This window comes from Agelaius tricolor, unplaced genomic scaffold (genome assembly GCF_023055355.1).
Source record: "Agelaius tricolor isolate 1412-34295 unplaced genomic scaffold, bAgeTri1.0.p SCAF_1, whole genome shotgun sequence".
Classification (NCBI taxonomy): Eukaryota; Metazoa; Chordata; class Aves; order Passeriformes; family Icteridae; genus Agelaius; species Agelaius tricolor.
Window position 1 is genome coordinate 27,713,496 of NW_027269261.1, and position 24,315 is coordinate 27,737,810.

At 39.2% G+C, this 24,315-nt stretch overlaps 1 protein-coding gene across 1 annotated transcript in view; it reads left to right on the forward strand.

Annotated features, from left to right (window-relative positions):
* Positions 1-17,685: 17,685 nt before the first annotated feature.
* Positions 17,686-24,315, forward strand: part of SOCS5 (suppressor of cytokine signaling 5) — a 57,523-nt gene continuing 50,893 nt past the window's right edge. Inside the window, exon 1 of the mRNA XM_071427770.1 lies at positions 17,686-17,818. The gene's annotated coding sequence lies outside the window, so the exon portion shown is untranslated. The remainder of the gene's footprint in view (positions 17,819-24,315) is intronic.

The following is a 24,315-nucleotide window of genomic DNA, read 5'->3' on the forward strand; positions in this document are numbered from 1 at the left end:
TTTAAGCTAGTGAAATCTGGTGTGTTGTCCTGCCAGTTCTTTCTTTGGCATTGTTGTGGTTTAGCCCCAGCCAGCAACCAAGCCCCACTGCTGCTCCCTCACTCTCCTATCATCAGGACTGAGGAGAGAATTAGAAGGGTAAAATCCTGGAAATGTGAGATAAAGACAATTGAATAGGGAAAACAAAACAGAGAATTAGTTCACTGCTTCCCATGGGCAGGCAGGTATTCAGCCATCTTCAGGAGAGCAGGGCCCCATCACCCATTATAATTTCTTGGGAAGACAAACTGATCACTCAGAATGTCCCCCCTTCCTCCTCTTCCTCCCACTTTATCCACTGAGCATGGTGTCATATGGTCTGGAATATCCCTTTGGTCAGTTGGGGTCACCTGTCCTGGCTGTCTCCTCCCAGTCTCCCAGACAGCCCCAGCTTCCTTCCCATTGTGGCAGTGCAAAAGGCAGAAAAGGCCTTGGCTCTGTGTAAGCCTGCTCAGCAATAACAAAAACATCTCTGTATTATCAACCCTGTGTTCAGCACAAATCCAGAACACAGCCCCAATAACCCACTAACAGTGAAGAAAACGAACTCCACCCCATCCAACACCAGCACAGGCTTTAGGACTGATCAGCTATTCCCTTGTTAGCCCCCAAGGAGACTTTACATATGGTATCAGGTGGCCCAAGGCAATAAAATAATGAGCATCAATTTCTAAATATCTCAGTCTCATAATATCCTATGGTAGTCTGTCTTTTAAATACTGGGTTTGAGTTCTGTGATGTAATTGCTTGTATACATGTCAAATTTAAAAGATCAAAGCAGGCTGCCTGCTTTCCAGCTCTGGTTTGATACAAGGAGTCAGTCTCTGAACATGAGAGGCTGACTGTGGCTCTGCAATTCTTTTGTCTTTTGCTGAGTGTCTACATATTAAAGTAATTCCTGTTATGAAGCATAATAATTACTCCTTTGCATGTATTTTAAGAAAAGGAATTATTCATTCTTAATTCATGGTTAATTTTTAGTTCATTCTTAATTTAGGGCAAAGAATTATTAATTCTTAATGCATGGTGAGGTTTTTACTAGACCTATTAAAGTGTTTACTCCCCTGCATCCTCCTGTTGGCAATTTCATGCTTCTGCAACTGTCTTTCAACTGTAACAGAAAAACTATCAATGGGAATTTCCCTATGAACAGATTCTGTTTTGGGTTCCTTTTTGTTCTCATATTATTACAGAGGAAACTACATAACTAATGGAAACTGAAAAAATTGCTGTTCCTTCTGTAGGGCAAAATGAAGAACACTGGGCTTACAGTTATCCTCTTTGTTGTTGCCTTCCTGCCATGCAGTTGCTGAAGAGGTAATTATTTTTGGCATTTTATGTTTGCTGAGAAGCTTTGTCAGGATAGTGGAATGAGCTGGGCCTCCCCAAAGAGAGGAATGTTGCTGCTTTTTATTGCAAAAGCTTCTCCTACTGTAACAACTGCATGGAGGTACATGGGTTAGCTAGCTGGTGATAACTTGGTGTTGGTCACTTGTTTTCAAACACATCAAGGAATTCCCATATTAGTGTATATCTCTATGACACATTCTTTATATGGGTGAGAACAAAATGTCTGCAATTGGCTTCAAGTTTCGCAGCAAATCTTGTCAGCAGTGTGTGTGACAATTTCAGATGGCAGGTTCTCCAATAATCCCTGAACTCTTCACCCTTTATGGATATGTGCTATAGGATTGATTGTTTTTTGTTATTCTGTGAATAAAACTTCTCTTCCTAAAACTGGCCAGTATCTCTATTTCAAAAGCATGACATCATAATTCTTGAATGAATTGGCATGAATTGAATGGTTATTGCACTCTATAAATATTGGCATTGAATTAATTCCTCTTTTTGAAGGATGTATTGAAGATTGAAGAACAACAGGAATTTAAATAATGTGGTGCTTGATTCATAATTTTTTTGTCAATTGAGCTTTTTTACATTTGTCCTATTTTTTTACATTTGTCCTAATACTGGACAGCTGCTTTTTCATATTAGAATCTGTTTTTGTTGTAAAAAGACAGGTTTTGATTTCGTTTTGATTTTTTTTTAATGGTGGATACATAGTCTTCTGTTTTTCTGGTGGTTTTTACATGCTCAGGATCTTTCATCTGTAGCTCTCAAAGCTCCTCAGCTTCATGAGAGTATCAGTTCAGAGATCTGTAAATTTTGCTGATATAACACTCAACTTTCAGAAAAGCTCATTTTCCAAGCATTATTTTGAAGTCTCACTGCTTTAAATGTAGATCACAAGCCTGAACCTCAGAGATGTACCACAGTTCAAGGCAGCCTTGGCAGAGAAGTACTTAAGGGTAGCTATTAAACTTATATACACCCTCTGTATAATTGAATTGTCATATATAAAAGCATATTGTTGATGCTAAAAATGTTTTGTAAGCATGGGATGTCTTTCCTGAGACATTATGCAGTGAAAAACAAAATTTGTAATGAAAAATTGCCAATTTTGTTTAATGTACTGAGAAGAACACAGTAATATTCCCAGATGATCAGCCTGTCCTCTAAATCACAGGTTACATAAGAGATTTGTGCTGCCAAATTTAGTAGGATTAGAATTTTCCTTGGTACTGCTGAATTCTTAGTATATACTGTCCTTGCTGTTTCTTTGTGTGCTCATTGGCCAGAACTTTTACTGAGCTAAGAGTAAGCAATGCAAGTACTCTGCATTTTGGTGCAGAGTACGAAGAGAACAGATTAGCTACATAGTGTCACTGTCCCTGGAGAAGCCAATCAGCTGAAAATTAAACAGGAGCTGTTGAAGGGTCCTTGTTGTGTCAGGGTATTCTCCCATTCATTCCCCTGTTGTTTTATTTTTTTAACCCTGCTCTTCCTGCTGCAGAAGCTGGAGAAGGGACCATCCAAGAATTATCATTTGGCAATACTGTTCCAAAGTATTAAGATTGTTGTAATTGTTTTCTTGTAAAATGTGGTGGTTTTTCCCTCTTTGGTCCATTCTGTTCCTTCATCAGCAGAATAACAACCAGAAAGACTTTGTCTTCTGTACAACGACGTCACTGTCCACTTTGCATTCAGTTTTTCTTGAAAAACTTGGCCCAGACTTGCACAAAAATCATCCTTTTTTTTTTTTTTGGCAAAATAGGATGTGCAGGTTTCAAATGGCAAGTCTGTTGCACCTGCTTGTTCTGGCATCACTCCTGTCATCAGCCCATCTCTCTGCAGTGCCTCAGATTGTACAAATCTTCCAGCTCTGCTCCACCCAGAGATGCTTTGGCCGTGACCCTCTGCCAGTCTTTCCACAGTCCTGGGCAAGAATGGCTGGTGCCTTTGTATTATCAGTGGTCATTAAAGCTATATGCAAAAGTTGGAACACAGCTGTTCAAAGTGGTGCAGTGAACTATGTTGCTTTATTTTCCTAATACAAAGCTGTAAGGTTCCTAGATACACAAGTTGGTTCCCCAGCATGAGAGATTCATTATTCATTGAAAGATGATAGCCAGGAGACAAGCTCTTTACATCTATAATGACAAAATTTAGTTTATGATAGGGCCTCTGTGCTGTGAATAAAATTCTGGAGCTACCAAAGTCTTTAGAATTCCCCTTGACAAATCATTGCTTTTCTTGGATTGGAGCTGGGCTTCTTGATTTTGTATAAGTATATATGGCCTAAATATGTGCCTTTTTCTGTCATTGGCTTTGGCTGTTGAAGAATCCAAGAGTGGTTTTTGGCACTGACCTACCGGTTGCTTAATAGAACTGTCTATTCAATGAGCCCTGGTTCAGCATGGGAGCATGAACATACCTCTTTTGCTTATGAGTTTCTCACTAGATCACTGGTTTAGAAAATAAACGTGGCCAGATGCAAAAGGGAATAGTAGTGACAGGAAAACTCTCCCTGAATATCATGAGAGAATGAAAACATTGCTGCATCACAGCTGAGGTTTGCTATTAAGCTAAAGTATTTTTGCTCTCCCAGTCAGCAGAACTGGTTGGACAGTACAAGAAAGCCTGGTGGCTGCCCTTACAAATAACAGACCCAAGTGTTTATTTTTCTTCTTGTGAGGTTTATAGCTGTGCCTCATATGAAGACCAGTTGGTTTTGTACTGCTTGTCTTCCTCTCAGATGTGTGCTTTTATGGATGAAGTTGTCTCTGAAATTCATCAGGAAACTGGTTTTTTATCAACTTTTATGGGAGGGGCCATAGTTGACTTTGCAGAACGTGTGTTCATCATGTCTGTCTAATGCAGAAAATGCAAGTGCTCTGTTGACAGGGAGGGCTTACTTCTTGCACTTCAGGACAACAGAAAAAGCTGTGTTCAAGGAACCTGAAAGAATCTGATGTCTTGCCAAGAAGAAAGATGCATGAAGTATTCTCCATGTGGGTATTGCTAGTAAAAGGTTACTTTGTTATGTGGTTCAGGAAGGCACTACTGACATTTGATTTTTTGCCTTGATGCCATTTGTGATTAACATTTGTGATAAACAAGTAGATTTTTAAGCAAGTAGATTTTTCAGGCACTGGTGACTCAATGACCAAATAACTATCTAATTAGTTTAGGCAGCCATTTTCAGACTGGCTTTCTAGTAGAAAACTTCTCAAAACTACTCCTTCCTTTCTGTCTCTCTCTTTGCACTAAAAGATGCAAACTGAACTTAGCAATGTTAGTGACTCATTAGGCATCAGCACTTCCAGCAAATGCACTTGCTGTGTGCTCATCTGCCGAGTGCCATTGGGAAAACAAATGTTGAGCAGGGTTTGTTTTCTGTGTCATCATGGTGCTGATGATTCAATTATCAGTATTTTAACTGTTTCAGGTCACATGCAAACACATAGAACTCGCATTTGCCATTTTCTGCTGGCTGATGGGTCACATGCATCTTAAATATATCATAACCAGCCCAGTCTCCAGGAAATTATTATTTGCTGTTGATTTTTGGTTGCTCCTTTTGCTGCCATAGAAGGTAAAGATTTTAAGTTGATACAGCTCCCAAATTGTGTCATGGATATTTACTGTTCTGATATGTTTACTACTGTTCTGTAACACAACAGTGCAAGTAAGACTATGTGTGACAAAAGGCGTGGCTCTCAGGGAGTTGGCTTCTAGCCCAGTCTAATTGTCATATTTTATTGATTAAAATATTTAAATGCTAATTGGATTAAGCAAAGACTTTACTCTGACATCTTACATTGTCTGTCTTTCTGTGGGAGGCTTTTGAAAAAGTGACAACACGACATTTCAGTGATGAATAGCCTTCATTTTATGGCTTTCAAAAGCATGTTTCCTAAAGGATGGGAAGTAAAAAAAAACTGATATAAGGGAACAGTTATTCTACTGATTTTTAGATTGGTTTAGTTTGGTTTGTTTGTTATTAGAATTCCAAAGAAATCTTTGAAAGATCAGGCATATTTTGTTTATGCAGTGGTATCAGCCTGAGTTTGAAGTGAGCCTGATGCTGTGACTGAGTCGCTCTACTTTAAAATAGATCCTTGTTTGAATAGTGAGGTATTAGCAACAGTAATTGCTGCCTTATCATCAGAATATGTGAAATATAAATTCAGAGACTCACTAAACTGGCACATTTCCCAGCCTAGCTTAGAAATAGTGGCCAGGTAAGTAGATCAGTATGGATTTACATAAATTTGGTAGGGCTGCCCTGGAGATGAAGAGGGCATCATATACACAGTTATGTGTCATCCTGCAGTGCTGTTGTGGAGGCACTGGGCAGAGAAACTCCTGTAGCTAAGAAAGTAGCTAAAGAAAAATGTGTCTGCTAGTGAGGGCAGCAGAACACCGTTTCTTAGAAGTCAAAAGTACTCAAATTTAATTTCTGTGGCAAATTCTAAAACATTACAGTGAACTGTGTGAGTGAATCTTTGAAGCTTCTAGGAAAACTTCTTAGAGAGCAGCAAATGCCATTTATTCCTCAAGTTGCTGCTAATATTCACAACCCTCTCCCCCTCTTCTTTTTTTTTTTTTTTTTTTTTTTTAATCCAGATTTCCAGGGTAACAGACAAGCATTTGTTACTGGTGAATTTTGAGTAAGTGAAGTACTGATAGTTGCACTGAGGAAAAAATAGATGAGCAGGTATTATGATGAATGAATTAAAAAGAAAAAAACCATTTTTAAAGACTGTCACATTCATTATAAAAGTGAAAACTTTTGACATTATTTATCTTAGCTGAATTAGAAACAAATGGTCCTGCAAATGTTAAGGTTATAAATCAGCTTGCAATCTCCATGCTTTTTTATTCTATGAAATATTTCTGAAGATTGCGTTGTGTTTGTTTTGGTTTTTTTCAGAAACAGCTAGGGGCCAGGGACATTATTTTTAAAGTTTAAGCTTAATTAAGCAAATAATTTAAAGTTTCAAATCCTTTCCAGTATAAAACTGTATATGGCAAGGTCATGAAGATTCATTAGAGGTGAATATACAGGTTAACCAGGTTTTGACAAGTGTGCTTGTCACATGCTAGCTGTGAAATGCAATTCTATAAACACTGTTCAGCCATGAAGTGCCATATGCTCTGGCTTTATTCCTGCCTTTATATTCATAATGAAAATGTCACCATTTGGACTGAGGGACAGAATGGTAGGAGTAGGACCAGTAAAAGTGTGTGGAACACAAGTGCACACTTCTGTCACTGAGCACTCAGCAAGCATTCATTTTCCCTTACAATCCCACACCAGGTGGATAAATAAGAACCACTCAGATGATTTGTCCAAGGCTGATGAGGAAGTTGATGTCAGGTTGGGGTTGGAACTCACTGAAAAGAGCTGTGGCATATGTAGATTGCTGGGAGGTGCCTTGTCTCTGTGTGCCCTTTCCATGGGCAATCTTTTGGTACCTGTGCAACCAGGGCACACTGAGACAGGAGCTTGACACAAGAAGTGTTTTAGTGAAGGAATTAATTAGTTTCAGAAACAAGTCCAGCAGAGTTTTCATTTGGGATTTTTTTTCCCCTCAAGGTCCATTCAAACAGTTTTCCATAACATTTTATGTATGTGTGTAAGTTTCATACCAGTACTGAATACTTTGGGCTATGCAGCTGTTTTGTTTGTGTAAACATTTCCTCTGTATAATTGGTCAGCTTTCAGCATTGATTAAAGTTAGATAGGAATTTTGACATTTATTAAACATTTCATACATAAACGTATCTGTTCAATTCGTTCTTACTTGAACACATATGGGCTATGATATATTATCCCAGTTCTGCCAAAGATAAAGGCATATCCAGCTTGTTGTAGCACATTTGTCAAGAAGATGGTCAATAGGATTACAGTGCTTTGAAGAACAACTATATCTGAAAGTACATTTGCATTTGAAAAATGCTGCATTCATAAAACTGGCAAAACTAGGAATACTGAATAAATCAATAATCTGATAGGAAAAAAACCCCCTAAAATCTATAGATTCAGAATCTATTTTGATTCAAATTCAAATTAACAGTCAGATTTTCACACACTTCTTGATGTAGTATAGTATCTCTTTCTCCCAAGTATTGCTTCTCCTTTGGTTTAGAGGTGAAAATAGCTAAGGGTAGTTAGGGACTTAATTCCTGTTAAATTTATTTCATTGAGAATTGGTGCTCACATCAAGCTGTGTAATAAGGTACTGCACAGTGTAAGGTACAAAATGTGGCATATTAGAACAAGTGGTATTTTTTTATATGCTATCACCATCTGATTTACTGTTACTGCAGGTTTCTTTCCAGAAAAATTTTAATAAAAATTCAGTTTGCCATTAATGGGTATATAGTGATACAATAGAAGCTGATTTTTTGTATTACCTTGTTGGTTCTGTATTCCCTTCAAAAAGTGGGAAACTGCTTCTGAACTGCAATTTCTAGCTAGTGGTAAATAAATTGTCTTCACTGGAAATATGAGGCAGCCTGTTAACTCTTGACTGAACATTTTTGATACATCAAAACAGGCTGAACATGCTGTACTTAGATACATTGCATGGTACTTCATTGCATGATACAATGTATCATTCAACGCTTCTCCAAGTTGTTCTAGAAAATTGCTTTAGATTAAGGAAAAGGATTAAAAATGTTTTTTGAGGGCTAAACAAATACAGGTTTGTCCTCTTCTTTGGATTCTGCAGAAGGCCCCATAACATTTCTATGTATTAGAGAGTCCTAATTTCAGGATATAGAAACATTTCTGTGGAGGAAAGGGGCAGTTCTGGAGGAGAATGACTCTCCACAACCACATATCCATGTTTCATTGTAATCCCCTTAACCAAATTCCAGCTAGTGACTTAGGTATGGGCACATAATTGCCTTGCTGTTTTTCTGGTGGGCCATGAATTCCAAAGGGCAGCTTAACAGGCAGCTGTTTCTGAAGCTTGTGGCATGTTTGTCTAACCATGTCAGCTGGGAATTTTAGCTTGCACCCTAATTCTGCCAGGCAGATAGGATAGAAGACAGTGGAGAAGAAGATTACATCAATTCTGTATTTTCTGGCTGTTCCTAGGCAGGATGCTGTCTGGGGACAGCATAAACACCTTTGCTAATCAAGGCATCTTTTAGAAAACAACCCATAGAGCCCTTTGGAGTGGGGCTGAATCCTCAAGAGCAGGGCTTAGTTCTGTGTCCTCAAGGATGTTTGGTCATCCAGTTCTCCATGAACATCTGGTTACTGCCTGTGTGTCTTTGGGAATATGTAGTTAAGTTTTCTTCTGTACACTTTGTTAGTATGTAGGATGAGTTGGTTTGGTTTTGATTTCTTGTGTGGGAATGAGTAGGTGGTTTTAGATTCTGACAGTAAAATGTTACAGTGGCATTATGCTGTGAACAGTGAGAGAGTACCTCATCTGTTTTTTGTTGGGTAGCTATGAATAAAATACTTTTATTCTCTAGCAGGAATTTTAGGAGACTGCAGGGTGCTAACAGAACATGAGAACAAAGCTGTGAAGTAGCTGGTTCTCTGATAGAGTTTCTCCAAACATAACACAACCGCCACATATGGTAGCTCTAGTGTCTGGCAATTGTTTTTACTGTTGGTGCTGTCAAACTGTTGGAGTCTGTTTCCATTTAATTCTTGATCAGCATGAGAAATTTCTTGGATTTGGAATCTCCTTGCAAGAATGCAAAATAATCATAGAACAATTAGGGGTGGAAAAATCCTCAAGGTCTTCAAGTCCAAACTTTGACCAAATACCACCATGCCCACTAAACCATATAACAAAGCACTAGGTCTGCTTGTTTTTTGAACACTTCCAGGGAGTGTGACTCCACAACTTTCCTGGTCAGGCTGTTCCAATGCTTAAAAATGCTTTCAGTGAAGACAGTTTTTTTCATATCCAGCCTCAACCTCCCTTGGCACAACTTCAGGCCATTTGCCCTTGATGATGCTGGCGACTGTCCTGCTGTTTGTCAGCACTGAGCGATAGAACACATATGCATCCATAGAGTGATTTGTTAAATCTTCAATCTGAGTTTAATATTCTAGAATATTATGTCTGGACAAATGTTCACAGCAGCATCATTCATAACTTTTGAGAACAACTCTGAAATGCACTTTTGTGCAGGTAAGCAGCAGTGCCCATCTCAAGGCTGAATATCCCATTGCATGTGAATTAGCCTAAAATGAAGCACTGGAGCACTTCTGTCTCCTTGGTGGAGCCAGCTGCAGGTGACTTCACCAAGGTCATGGGATCTGGGTCCAAACTCAGCTTTGGGAGCTTGTACTTGTGAAGTAGTATGGGAATGGTCCTGCTGTGCTCCAGGCACATGCCATCACATTGAACACCAGGCAATGAAGTGAGCTGTTGTGCTAAAAGCATTTGTTTAATGCTTTGAAAAGCCAGTAAGTGTAGTACTAATGAGGAGTACTGGGCTGGGAATACAAATGATTGTACACCACTATATCTAATCTGACAAAAAAGACATTAGGGCCTATTCATAATGTCCTATGTGCTAGTTACCATTGCTATATTCTTTGTAGAATTATCTCTCAAAATATTTTTGTTTAAAAAATACTCAGCTGCTGTTACAGCTTAGATTATGTGTCTGCTGTGGCAGTTCTGGGGTGCATTCAAAGAAGGCATTAGGGACTCCCAGTCCCATTTGTATTAGCCCGTGAAATACATGGCTCACTTTCTGCAGCTCAGCTATGGTTGAAACCATTTGCTTCTCCTCTCTGGCCAAGTCTATGAGGCCAGAGTTAAACCAGCACCCACCTATTTTAATACATATTTTAAACATTAATAAATTTTTGCAATCTTCTCATGTCAACATATGAAAACCTTACTTTTTTCTGTAAGGTGTCCTTCAGCCATGACAAAGAGATCTTATTTTACTAGTGTAATCTATTTCCAATGCATCATCAGCCTTGCTATCACAGTCATAAAGCAATCTCCAATATCACAGTCCGTCCATTGCAGTTGCAGTAGGAATACAGCAGGGTCTCTGGCAAGGGCTGATTTGGGTCTGGGGTATATGGACCATTTTTTCAAGTGCAGGGAGCATGCTCGTTATTTCATAGCATCAGCCCCTTCAACAGAAAGGAGAGCTCCTCTATTGTGAGAAATCTTTTTTTTTCTACCCAGAAAGAAGCACCAGTCTGGAGGTTACAGGTATCTTTGGTTTGTTTGCAAAAGTCATCTGGCAAACCTAGCAGATGCCCAGCAGGGCCATCAGCATCTGCCAGTAAAATATGTACATATAGTGGTTAGATCTTAACTAAGCAGACCACAGAACCTTCCCTTCATACAGGCCTCAGCTTCCTGCCAAATCCCTGCCCACTGAGAGGTCTGGGCAATAGGAAAATATTTGCAGCATGCTCTTGAAGCTATTTCAGTTCAGGATGAGGTGCCAACTCCTCAATTAAGTACCTCTCACACAGAACACCCTCCTGCCAATCTTTCTGCTTGTAGATGATGGCAAGTGTTTTGTGTGCAAGCTTTCAAGAAGTCTGACTGAGAAATGCTGTCACAAAAGATAGCATTTCTGTGGCATGAAACAGCCCTGCCAGTAAAAAGCTGCAATTAAGCATATAAATTATTATAAAATCTTATTATGTAAACTGTAATTTCCTACAAAAATATTCTGAGATAATCTTTGTTACTGGTCTAAACAAAACACAGTCTATCATTGGCACTGTTCCTGTTGTCTGTGAAAGAGCCTTGCCTGCTATAAGAAGGGGAAATTATTCTCTGAACTTGAGGTGGAGATGAAGTTTCACCTGTGTACCTTGCACCTGCTCCCTGAAAGTCATCTTTCTTAGTCAGGTTGGGAGCCACTGCAGAGCTTTTTATCTGCCAGTTTTGTCATGACTCAAAGGAGGCACCTGCAAAAAGAAAGGCTCTAAGTGCTGAATAACTCCTAGGAGTGATCCTAGGAGGAAAGGTGATGTTTAAACAAAGTCATGAGCAGACAGGATTTCTGTGCCAACTAAATCTGTGGGGTGGCCTCTGACTACAGCAATATAGGTGTAAATCAGAACCTGCAGACGCTGAGCTCCTAAACTGTGGTCTCGAAGCTTGCAATATTGTCTTCCCAGCAATACCAATAGGAGATTCACTCCTGCATCTGAAAAAGAGCCTAGAAGCTGTAAACAGGGCACATGTAGAAGTATTTTACAGCTGGGATGCTAGGGAGCTGAAAAACTTAATTCTCTTCAGTTTCAGAATAACATTACCTTCATAACATTGTGAAGGATGGAATGCCCAGGAACAATCATCCAGCTCACGAAGACAAGGTGACATTTTAAATGGGAATTTTATTTTGAAAAGCCTTTTTATTCCTATAGCTGGGTATTCAAGCTGATTTTATTCAGCTAGTAAAGCACTACTTTAATATTCTGAATGTTTTTAATATACTTGAATTCCAATTGGTGTGTAAGCGTAGCTTAACACTAATCAGGAATCAAAAAATAAATTGACTCTTAATAGCAGCTACTTTTTTCTAGAATAAAATATAGGCATTAGCAATCTGAATAAATACATGCCATGTTAAATGAGTGTGTATGAAAAGAAGGTGTCTTACTGATTAGCAAAATGAAGCCCCAATGTAATATAAAGGCTATGTTCTGCTGCAAATGAGCACTACATTACTAATCAATGAGAATCCAACTCTTTCTGTGAGGTAAAAAGCCATGGAAATGGAAAACAATAAATGATCCAAGTCAGGAATTTCCATTTGCTGTATTAAGTCATAATTAAAACAGTGGTTCAAATTATTAATCAATTTATTTTGAGGCACAGTTTATGTGAGTCTGGATTAGAAGCAGGATTTTTGCTAAGGCAGGTAGGTATATTTTTTGCATATTCCAAGTCATTCAAGCTGCCAAAGATTCATATGGAATAAATACTGGAGCCATGCTGTAGCTTGGCAGTGTGTACATAGTAAAAGTATATGGCTGAAGGTGAAAAAAAAGAAAGTTCTACTGGTTAGGAAAACAAAAGAAATTAGTTTAAATGGCATTCCAGTAAATAAACGTAGAAGGTGTTTCAGTTGTGGAAGGATCTGAAGATCAAGCCGGTGAATGTAAAATTTGGATTTAGCTTTTTTTTCTGACTTCAGGTAGAGACCCTTGGTGTAGTTTTCATAGTGTTTGCATGAGCAATACTTGCCCTGTTGTCATTAATTTCAGTGGGGATTATGAAAACCTGAAGGAGACCAGCAGCTTTACTCCTTCCTAGGCTATCAGCTTTCAGCTATTTACCTACAGAAGTAAATGTAACTCTTTCTTGAAGGACATCTACACTGACCAGCCCTGGACCGCTTTATGCCACAGATACAACAACTTTCACATTTCACACTCCCCAAAGAAGCTACAATTAAACATATACCTTTAAGGATAAGTGTTTTCTTTTCTGGTTTACCTCCTGGAGCAGTAAGAACTCACAGCAATTTTTCCTCTTTTATTATCTTCACTATTATTTCCCTCTTTATTTCCTTTTATTCAACACGGCATCCAAGACTCTGAAAATCAGAATTTTCCATAAAGAACTGGACAGTAAATAATGAAGGGTAGTGAGTGGTACTTACATGGGGACAGCCTGTCAGTATCCTTAATGGTCATCATCTCATCAAGACCTTTATCAAGACTGCATCGCTAAGTGTACATGAAAGCACAGATGAGCTTTTACAGGAAAGGAAATACCTGACTTTAGGGCAGAAAACTGCTCTAAAGGGGTTTATGGTTGTAATGTGACAAATGACCCATAGAGCCCAAATGGGAAATACAGGTGTCCATCCAGGCTTTGAAAACAGCTTTATTGAAAAAACCTGCAGTTAACTTGTGTAGTTACTCTGAGGACACAGTTGTGCTAAGAGGAGCTGGGGGTTTGCGTCCAGACCTGCTCTTCCTTTTTCCCTCCATTCAAGAAAGTGAGAATTCTCCTCTGGGTGCAAATCTGTGACTCAGGTACATTTACAGTCTTCAGCTTTTCACCTGGTTCTGAATAATGCTGAGAGTTCACAAAATTTGAGTTCTGGCCAATTTCTGTCCCAGTCACAATGTGACAAATTTCTAGGGTTAAACTTTATTTGTTTAACTGTTTTACTGAATGCAAATCAAGGCAGAGGCCCTTCTAAATGTGAAGTCTTAGAATATTTTCAAAATACTGAAAAAACTACATGGATTTATTATACAGAAAAAAAAATCAAACTCTGAAAAATCAAACTAGAACCCCAAGTTTACAAGTAGTGATTGTGCTGAGGGGATGAGAAAATAGATCTCCCATGCACTGCAGCAGTAGAGGAACCTCTTCACAAACATTTGAATTACAATGAGAGCAAAATCAAGTTGACACATAGAAGCTGTGATCCCCAAATGAAATATGAGTCACAGCAAAAACACTGGATAAATAATTCTTTCCTTTCACAAATAAAAGGGTTCAGCCCAGAAAGCAGTGATAAAAAAGAAGGTAATTTTCCAGTATTAGAGAAAGTGAGCAGAAGATGCAATTTATGGAAGGAGATTTTATGAGTAAAGCATTTTTCACACTTTCCATAAAGTACCTTTCTTTTGTGCACACTTCTTCCCTGCACTGTCTTTCATTTTCTTCATTCAAGTCCTTAAGTCATTGCTGCAGTAATGCTGCATAAAAAAAATGCTTTTACCAATTATTAATGAAGCTACAGTATTATCATATCCTTAAACTGGCCAAAGAAATGAGCAGCTTGCCAGGGCAAAAATAGAGGTGAATCCCAGAAGGCCTTAGCAAAAGAAAGGGAAAGCACAGTCAGACTAAGTAAGAAGGATGAGCTCTGCAAATCTCTCCTCTCATCACACTCTAAATGTTAATTTCTTTTAGACTGTTCCCTGATGTTTCTTTGGTCTTAAGCTCACTGTCTGTGAGTTCCTTCTGACCTGCTGTACGACCTGGTTTGGTGAACACTCAGGACCACCATCACTTTAACCATCTTAGCCCAGGCAAATTCCATGTGAACAGAGGTAATACCTACATGTGAATGAACACTTTCAAGATCTGGCCTTTGATTATGGTATCAAATTTTTATATACAATTGAAAAGGAAGCATCTTAAAAGGTGGCTCTGGAACAGATTCTCAGATGATAAACAAAACTGGGTATGTTGTTGTTTGTTCTTATTGTCATTTCACTTATGACCAATGTGTTTGTAACTATTTGCTGATTTTTCTCTTTGCATGGGGATGGTTTTTTTAATTGGTCTTTAAATACTGACTCATAAAGATCCCTACTAAAAGGCTTATCCTTGACATACGTTCAACAAAAGAAATAATAGGAGACTTTTCTAACCAACTGTTATATGAATATCCAGAATTAAAAATACCCAGCAGTGGTAGTTATAGAAATAACGTGTGTAATGGGTTTCCAAAGGAACATTAAGTTTTAAAGTTTGCAAAATGTAATCTTTGGGATTAAAGTTTAGATTATTTATCATCCATGTTATTAAAAAATGGAGAAAAGAAAATAAAAACTTGGTGATTCATAAATTATAAAACCCCTTTGGCTTTTGGAAGCAGGGCCTTTTAAAAAATAATTATTTTTTTCCATTAAAATATTCTTTATAAGCCTGATATGGCAGACTCATGAGGTTTAATAGGCCATTTTAGCAAGAGGATACCTCATTAAGTTAAAATTATTTCTCAAGAAGTGGTAATATGGTGCTTTAGGAAAAGAGGAAAGCAGCCAGGCACTGGCTACATCCTTCGTATTAGGAGTGTCTAATTTTCCCAGCCTTAGGAGGTGCATGTCAAAATCTTACAGCTCAGGTCTGCAGGGCATATTTCATGTACTGCAGGAGACAATGGGGGGAGAAGGTCCTGAAGATGTTCACAGCTGAGGAAACAACAAGCATTTTCATTATGAACAGCAGAGTAGCATAACACGGTGTGCAGAGCTGGTAAAGTGCTCAGATATTTTACCAGCAGTGTGTGATATAGCTGCTCTCTCAATAGTTTCTGTATTGAAGAAATATGGGTACAGCAGATGAGCAGCAGATCACATCTAGAGTTAGGGTTGTCAGTAATCATTCTTCTATCAGTAAAGAGCCTTGGAATTCCAAGCAGCATCTGTTTGCCAATGATATATGGTATCCTGTATATGACACAGGTTTCCCTCCAGAAAAAAACATGATCTAGTGCATTCTTACATAGTTTTGAGGAAGATCTTCTAATCTCTCTTCCACTTTGATTTTATACAAGGAACAAGGCAGACTATAATGTTGTAACTTTAACACCATATTTAATACATTTGCATATGAGTTCATGATGAAACTAATTTTGATGACATGCTTGCATGACTTTTACCTTTTGAAATTTGACTTTTTGGAAAGCCTCTGGCCTTATTGGAGTGCTGATTCTGTTGAGAGAAATGTCATGGCCCAGAGAATAATTATCCAGCACAGTGAGACAGAGGCATTAATGACACTAAGCCTTTCAAAGTGAATCAGTCCTCCAAACTATGAAGCTGATTTAAAAATCATAGCATTTTACCACGTACCAATCTGTGAGGAAGGACTTGGCCTTCTTATTTCTGAGCCCTTAGGATTTATGGTTTTCCACCTTTCTCTGTAGTTCTAAAAGCAGTTAGTTTACTTTTTTCCTTTTGTTATTTTTCTTTTTTTTTTTAGAGATGGAAGTGGAGAGTTTCAGAGAACACAGGAAATTTAAATCTGCGGATTTAATTTAATTAAATTCATTCAGTTGTGGCCAGCACTGGGATCCTACCTTCTCTCCAACTCAATAAAGACCCAGAAAGGGCAAAACCATCTGGTTTTTATATTAGGTTTTCACTTTCTGGAATAAATCCTGGAATAAATGTCATTCTGATCTTCAGCTCTAGCTCAGCTTCCCCTGCAGTAAATGAAACAGCTCCTGCTGATTTCAGTGAGAGCTGGGGCAGGCTCTCACAAGCTGTGCTCTTTAGTCATTTCTCTGCATTCAAAAAACAGTTCAGTACTTTGTGACAGTTCCAAACCCATTTTAAATATGGGGAACATATTTAAAGAAGAACTTTAATGTCAAATCAAACCAGCCACACAAAAGTGCCTCAAACAACTTCCTTTTAGGTCAATAAGAACTTTCCACTGACTTCACTGGGCATTGAATCAAGACAGAAAAATCAAAGCCATACATTTAAAATCTGAATATAATTAAATAAAACTGATAGCCTTAAAAAGAAGTTCTAGGCAATAAGCTTCATACATTGCCAAACCAAAATTCAGAGGCCACATGCACAATAATACAAAAAAACTAGGCAGAGTGCATCTAAGTGTGTGTGTGAGTTGCTTTTATGCTGATAGCATAAGTGAGTACATTCAACTATAGCAGCAAATCAAATCATGCAATGTATTTCTTAGCTATATAGTGTGTAAAACATACTAGATGCAATTTTTGTCCAGGTTATTGCTGCAAGCAATATTTTTCCAAAAGTCCTCTGGAAATAGCTTTGGATGCAGTCTGCATCAGCAGATTCAATCAAAAATTCCTCCAAGCAGGACTGGTGCGATGTCAATAATAGATGTGTCAAATCAGGGCCTGCAAAAACTCTACACAAATGACATTTATTAGGACTGGATTTTGTTAATGGTAGTGGATAGGACTACATTTGGCAAGCAGTTCAGGTAAAATATAGTCATTGTGCCCTGGAAGTTTGTCTGCTTTTTCCTACTGTCACTAAGATATGCCCACAGCTTTCCCCATCTCATCCCTGACATGCTTTTGTGTTTCTGGTATCCTTCCTTTGAACAGTCACTGCTGACAATAACAGCAATACCCTGTGGTACCAGAGAAGATTCAGTGACCCCAGTCCACAAAAAAAGAGAAAACAGAAACTGCTGCCACCATAATCTGAGACTTCTGAGTGTGGTTATAGGTGCCAGCATTGCTACTATCATTTTGCCAAAGGACTATTGGTACTTACCTAAGTACCAATAAAATGTCTACATGTGGCCAGAGAAGATGAATATGCCATCAGTAATTCTGGGGGATTTTTTTATAGAAGCAATGAATCATGTTTCAATTTTGTGTCTCTGGCTTTTCTCACATTTCACTTTCTTCAAAGCTTTGTATTGGACAAGGCTGTGTCTGCTAAACCTTTGTTGTTCTGTGGGAGAGCTGTGAGTTTCAGTTAGTGTTGCAAATGTTTATTTGGGTCTGAAACTGTTCATGAAAGTTTTACAATGACTCAAGAAACCTCTGACTGTGATTCATCAAACCTGTACTGAAAATTCTTTCCAGAGGCAGGTGTCCCAGACTGAGAATGCATTTTGCTGTACTCTCCTGCGCTGTATTGACAGGCTTTGAGATGTGATTAATTCTCTCAGCAGAATTTTGGAGGCTTTTAACTTGAATGACTTTCAAAGGGGTAAGTTGCAACTGAGCTTTTAATCTTACAGTAGTTGCATGCATTAATATACACCTCAGTGTATTCTTAGTTATTTCTTCCTGAAATTTATCCTCTAGATTACTATTCCCCCTTCCTTCTTGCCTAGCCATGTCATACACTCAGAATATAATGTTTTTCATGACTCATATTCCAGGCAAAATGCCATTCATCCTAATAAAGTGAAACAGAGTCTATTTCCCTCCTATTAATTGTTCAGATCATTTTCTGTACTTTCAAATAAATCTTACTGTTCCTCCAGCTATCTTCTAGCTGAGGACCTCATCACACTTTGGAGTTTCATGGATTAGGCCTTGTGACTTCACTGTGAAGCATGGAAATACTAAGATTTGGGGCTTTCAGTTGAAAAATTCAGATATGGATAAAATATAAAAATTTTTAATGGCTATAAACTGGTAAATGGATGGTGATCTGGTTAAGTATTTCTTTATTCCTTTGCTCCTTAGCCTGAGCTTAACTCTTACTTACTTGGTGCATAAAGGAGAGTTTCTTAGCTGAACATGTGTGTAAAACTCACGCTTGTGGAAGTGAAAACTCTGGCATGGTATCACATAACCAGATTAAGTTGGGAAGCAAAGTTAGGAAAGACAGTTCTGACACCCAGGGCCATTCTAAGGATCTATAATAGTTCTGTATTGTGGGTTGGGAACACTGATGTGGTCTGTATCACACACTGACTTTATTTCTGTTAGCTGCTTGCCAACTCTGGACAATGAACATTATTTTCACAGTGTGCTCATAGATGTACTCACCAGTTCATCCCTCTTGAGCCTGAACATCAATCTGAGAGCAGTAGCTGTTTATCTCAGTCATTCCTGATAGCTTTTGAAGAATTATGATGCCTCTATTTCTAATCTCATAGTGGGAGTGATGTAGTTGACCTGTGAATTATGTACCTTTCAGGTATATCTAGTGGATCTGTTGCTATTTTTTCTCTTCTCTCCTCTCACCTCCCATTAAAAAGGAGAAATAAACCCCATTTATTTGATGTTTTGCTTGCTACTGGGAAAGTTTTGCTTATTGAGCATTGCACCTCATTTATCTGCAGGATCATTTAGTTTGAAGACTTCTGGCTTTGGGCTTGAGTTGATGCTGTGTAGGTGGATTTGCAAGGACACCTAGAAATGGAAGTTAGCCTTTTGAAGCTATTGACTGATGATCTGCAGTGCCAATGGCAGGAAACAAGACTCTGGCTGTGAAGGAGTGCTTGAGGGCAGGACTGCTCAACACCTGGGCAACAAGGCTGCATTTGGCCCACAAATGCATCGGTATGTTCCAGCTTGTGCTCATCCCCAGTCATGAATTGTAGTCCTGTGTCAGTGGGGCTCACCTGTGTACTCAGGACTTCCCTGGATTTTGGGGGATGGTGTTGCAGCAATCAGTTGCACAGATAGCATGAGGTGAAACTTGCAGTAGCTGGTTCTCAGAACTGGGTTTTTAAATAAAGTCCTTATTTCTTACATGAGATCCCTAATGGATGGGGAACAGATTCATCTCCTGTCACTGGGCCTCTCTTTTAAAGAAAATATTTAACCTAATTTTGCAAAATGCAACTGAGTCAAATGAGATTGAAATGACCTCACCCTAACTAGCTGACCTACACACATGCACACATGCATTATAAATGACAGAGTGCACCCAGTGGTCATGTGAAATGAACTAATCTGCAGAGAAACTGCACAGGGGGTCATAGACTTACATAAGTTTCATAAGCAAAGCAAACCAAATTCCTGAAATATTTCACTGCAAACTGCTTTCCAATTTTTAATGGCAACTATGAGTCTACTCTAAACATTCTTAGTGTCTCCACACTGAAATTAGTAGAGATCAATCACACAAATGTCAAATAGGCCCCTTCACTTTTGATTTATAAGTACATTTATGGATTGCATTAGTGCTTTTGGCTGCAGAATCAGAGCACAGGCTGAATGTTCAGCAGTCAATCCACCTTACTCATTGCCAAATCCTTTCCAATGTCACATTTTCACATGAGAGCTCACCCAGCCTTCACCAGTTGTCTGAATATGAATTTGCTTTCATCCTTGATGTAAAACTTTATATTTGATTATGTCTTCTGTGTCCACTTGACCATGTCACCCAGATCATTCTGTGTTATTGATCTGTCTTCATTCTTAACAACTCCTTACACTTTGTTGTATCTCCAGACATCACCATCCATTAGGCAGAGATACATTCTTGTTTCCCCTTTGGAATGTTTGTCCCCACCACAGCTTCTGTATACAAGTTGGTTGAGGCAGCACAGCTCTGGTAAGTGCAGGATGTACAAACAGCAGAGACAAGGTGCCTTCTGTTTGCTCAGCCTGCTTTGTGCTGGCTGCAGCACATTGTTCCTGTGTCCTGGGGACTGGGTCAGCCATGGGAGAGGCACCTATGAGCTGGTCATCCAGGAGGAACTTCCTTTCTTTCTGTACATGGTGCTGCCACAGGACACACAGAGACTGCACTGTGGAGGCATCCCAGCCCGGTTTCCAGGGAGGAATTTTTCATCAAGCATGGATCCAAGGATCCTTCCTTAAGACTTGGATCAGTAGACTTTAAGAAGTGGTACTTTTCTCCACTGTGAAGACAGACTCTCTGTCCAGTTACATTGATATCTATGAGAGGTTCCTTAGGAGAATCCTTCTGAATGCAGGATCAGGATCTAACCCCTGTGCTGACAGGTAACTGCATGAACTGGGCACTTTCCCCAAAACTCAGATTATTCCACACTTCTTGCATATCATTGGCAGACAGACATTCCTCTTCCCCAGAACTCTGACTGAGTACAAACAGGAAAATCAGGACTGGGAAAGTTGAACAGTGTCCATAACTTGAAACAATAGAGTATTAGAATGGAAAGGCTAATGAGGTATCAAATATTCTTTTTTTTTTTTTTTTGACCTTTCTTGCTGTTAATTTAATAACAGTTTCTTGCAAACTATCAGTATCATAGTCTCACAGATGAACAGTTTCATACAAACTGCGTCAAGAAAGTATGATACTGGCTTGAAAAATGGCTACAGATTTTTCCCCAGATATTGCTGTAAAGCAGTATGCAGAGGATATTATGCATTTCTGATTTAAAGTTGGGGTAATTTGTTTCTCGTTTCCAAGAGTTTGGTTGTATAGTGCAACCAGTAAGAGCACCAGAATGAGCAAATATAACATTTTCTATCCAAGAAAACACTAGGTCCATGCTGATAACATCCCTGTATTGAAACTTCATGTCTGAGTTGCTGTTCTCTCTGGGGACTCCAACAATAATTTAGCTGTGACTTGGGTTGCTTGGATTAGAATCCTCTTGTACGGAATTTTTTTCCCTGTCACTTCCTTGGTAATGAGACATTCTAAGAATAGATTTTGAACTAATTCAGAACTACAGAACGACCAAACTACACCAGTATTGCCAGTAAATTGAGTATTTTCGATGCTTTTCTTTATATGTGAACCCTTGGCACCATCTAGTGTTTGAAAATGCAGACCAACTCTCAACCACTGAGTACAGGACATCACTACTAAGAGCTTTCAGCCAAAATAAAAGCTAACAGTGCTCTGAACCATCACCTAATTAATTTTACACAACTGTGTTTTTCCAGTTAGCAAATACAAATATAGCAGACCAGGATACAGAAAAGACTTTCTGTGCTTCTGATTTCCCTTGTCTCTCCCATGACATTACACTGGAACTAGTAGATCAGTGTCAGAAAAGGACCTCTGTGTGCCCACTAGTGGCAAATGCACTGTACTCTTCATGGAGGTAAGTATGATGTTAGGTAAATCTTCAAGCACAGCCTGGATGAGGATGAGGAAAATTATCTTCTGCTTCTGCTCTAGATTAGAGCTGTTCTGCAGCTTCTGACCCAACCATAACAGCAGCCCTTTGCATTCCACATTTAGCTGCTAATTATTCCTCTTTCTAGGGATTGATGTTTACCTTCTGGTTCTTGCATGAAGGCTGGCAGAACCAAAGATACATATAAATGTATGTATTAGTACACGTGCCACTCTGCAAAAATCTGCCAGCAAAACCTTTCTGTCAACAGTTTGCATTTCATGAGTTTGCTAGCAAAGTATTTGTTTTAGTAAGATGAGTAAAGTATTGTTTTAGCATAGAATTCTATGGCTGCTAACAGAGCTGAGACACCACAGTCTCTGATTTCTGATACCTCTGGCCCATTACTTGCAGCAGCTGAGTGAAAAGATCTGTGTGAAATGTACAGTGTGGCTAGCCAAGTGTGAAAGGGAAAAATTGCTGTGACAGCAAATTGCATTTCCTTCTACGTGCTGTGAGAAATGTGGGCAGGCAAAAAAAAAAGTGACATCCCTTTGTCAGTTCATGCCAGGCCAATGAAAGCTGGGGAGAGGAGATACAATTTCTAACTGATAGCTTTGTCTTGTTCTTGTGGCTCCACGAATGTGACCCAGCTGCTGGTTATTGAGGTATTGCCAGGAATGGCTGGGAAAATACAATCTGCTGTAGATAACTAGAGCTAGAGGCAGAGGATGTGTGGAAGACAGAAAACAGAGAGGATATTCAGCATTTAAACTAAATTTTATGGATTCTCATACATATAGTGAATTTTGTTATGTGTGGAACAGATTATGAGTGCTTTTCTGGAAAAGTAATCAGCTTGACTAGAGAGTCTGACGCATCATTAAGGAAATTATTGTGATTGCCTTTACATAGCTGTCAAATTATTTGACAGCTGGCCTAAGGCTGACCTAGTCACTCCTCACTGATCAATGGAGAGAGGCAGCACATTCAGGAGATGATTCATACCTCATCTCTAAGACATTTGTGATGGGGAGAATCCAGGGCTTGAAAGGTAGTTTGTTTTTTTTCCCAGATTACTGAAAAAACCAAAAGGGGCTTACACATGATGCCAGTCTAAATGTTAGGTGGGATGAACCCTCTACTAATTTGGAGGTAGAAGCATGATGAGAAGAAGCTCCCTGAAGAAAAGCACACCATTAGTGGTGTGAACTCCCTCCTCTGGGCTTTCTTCAGCACACGGAAGGTGAAAAGAATAGGCATGACAGTCTTGAGACCCGTGACCTGTAAGTATGTCAACTGACCTGCATGTGCTTGACATCTCTGTTCCCCACTGCACTCTACTCCATTTACTTTTGTTTCAGTCCATTTTTATTGTATTAAATGATCTGATGAATGCAAGGATCTACTCCTAAAACCAGGAGCAGGAACAAGCCTTGCTCTGGGACTGATTGCACCTAGGTCCCTGTGGAAACTATCTGACAGCATTACCCTTGAACTGTGTCTAGTTGGGTTGTGGCTGGTGGGTACAGGCCCTGAGGCCCTCTTCCCTCACAGTTGTCACAACATGATGTGATCTACCCTGTGATCCACTCTCATGTGTCCCTCAGAGTCAGCTCAGACCCTTAAGCAGGGCTCACCACAGCCCTCTCTGCAGTGAAGCACCCTGGCTTACATGGGTCACAAGCTGAACACAAGTCACTGCCATGGCAGGATTGCAAAACCAACAATCTTCTGGGTAGTTTTAATAACAGGACCACACATAAGCCAAAGAAGATAATTTTTGGGGTCTGTTTGGCACTGTGATTTTCCTTCCACATCTGGAATAGAGAGCGACATTTTGGGCACTGTGTTTTTAAAAGAATGAAAAACTAGAGAGAGCTGAGAGAAAAGTTGACAGGCAGTTCAGAAACCCTGAGCTGTGAGAAAGGATTGAAGGAATTTAGGCTTAAAAAAATGAGGAAACTGAGAAAAGGGAAATTATAGGAATCTGCTGACTATGTTTTCAGTTTTCATGAAACTGATTCAACTGGCTTTGTACTACTGCAGGAACAAAGTTAAGAAATAATTACCTTAGTTTGTAGCCAGATTTGCATTAGCAATTAGAAAAGCTGTCAGGTTAGAAGGGCAATGAAGTAGCATGGGGGAATGCTGCTTGTGATTACTGCAGAATCACCTTAACTGGTTAATAAATAAGCATCTGTCAGGAATAGCGTGATTGACATTATTCTGGGCTGATGCTGGAGAACAGAGTAATGATACCAGAAAATTCCTTCCAGCTATAGATCTCTGGTCTTGTTCATGCTGTTAAACTTCAGGAAAACCTGTATTTACTTTGCTCAGATGGAGTGACAGCTATACATGACCTTTCCCATCAATTTAATAATATGCCTACCCTTTTTTTTCCCCCTAGAACTGGCATGCCTTGGCTGCCTCTGGATGTGCAAATTGCAGTGGTGGCAGGAAGCCGCTTGTGCCTAACTATGAACCTGTCTTGGACAATGACTGTGCTGCCTTTGTCCATCCATTTCTCATTTCTGTCCCAGATCACTGCACTCATTCTCATCAGAACAAAGGTACTCTGAGCTAATTCAGAAGTGTGTACTCATACTCTGTCATACACAGATCATGGCATGGAGTTTAGCCACTGTATTGCTTTGTCTTAGTAAAGAGACAGTAAGAACCA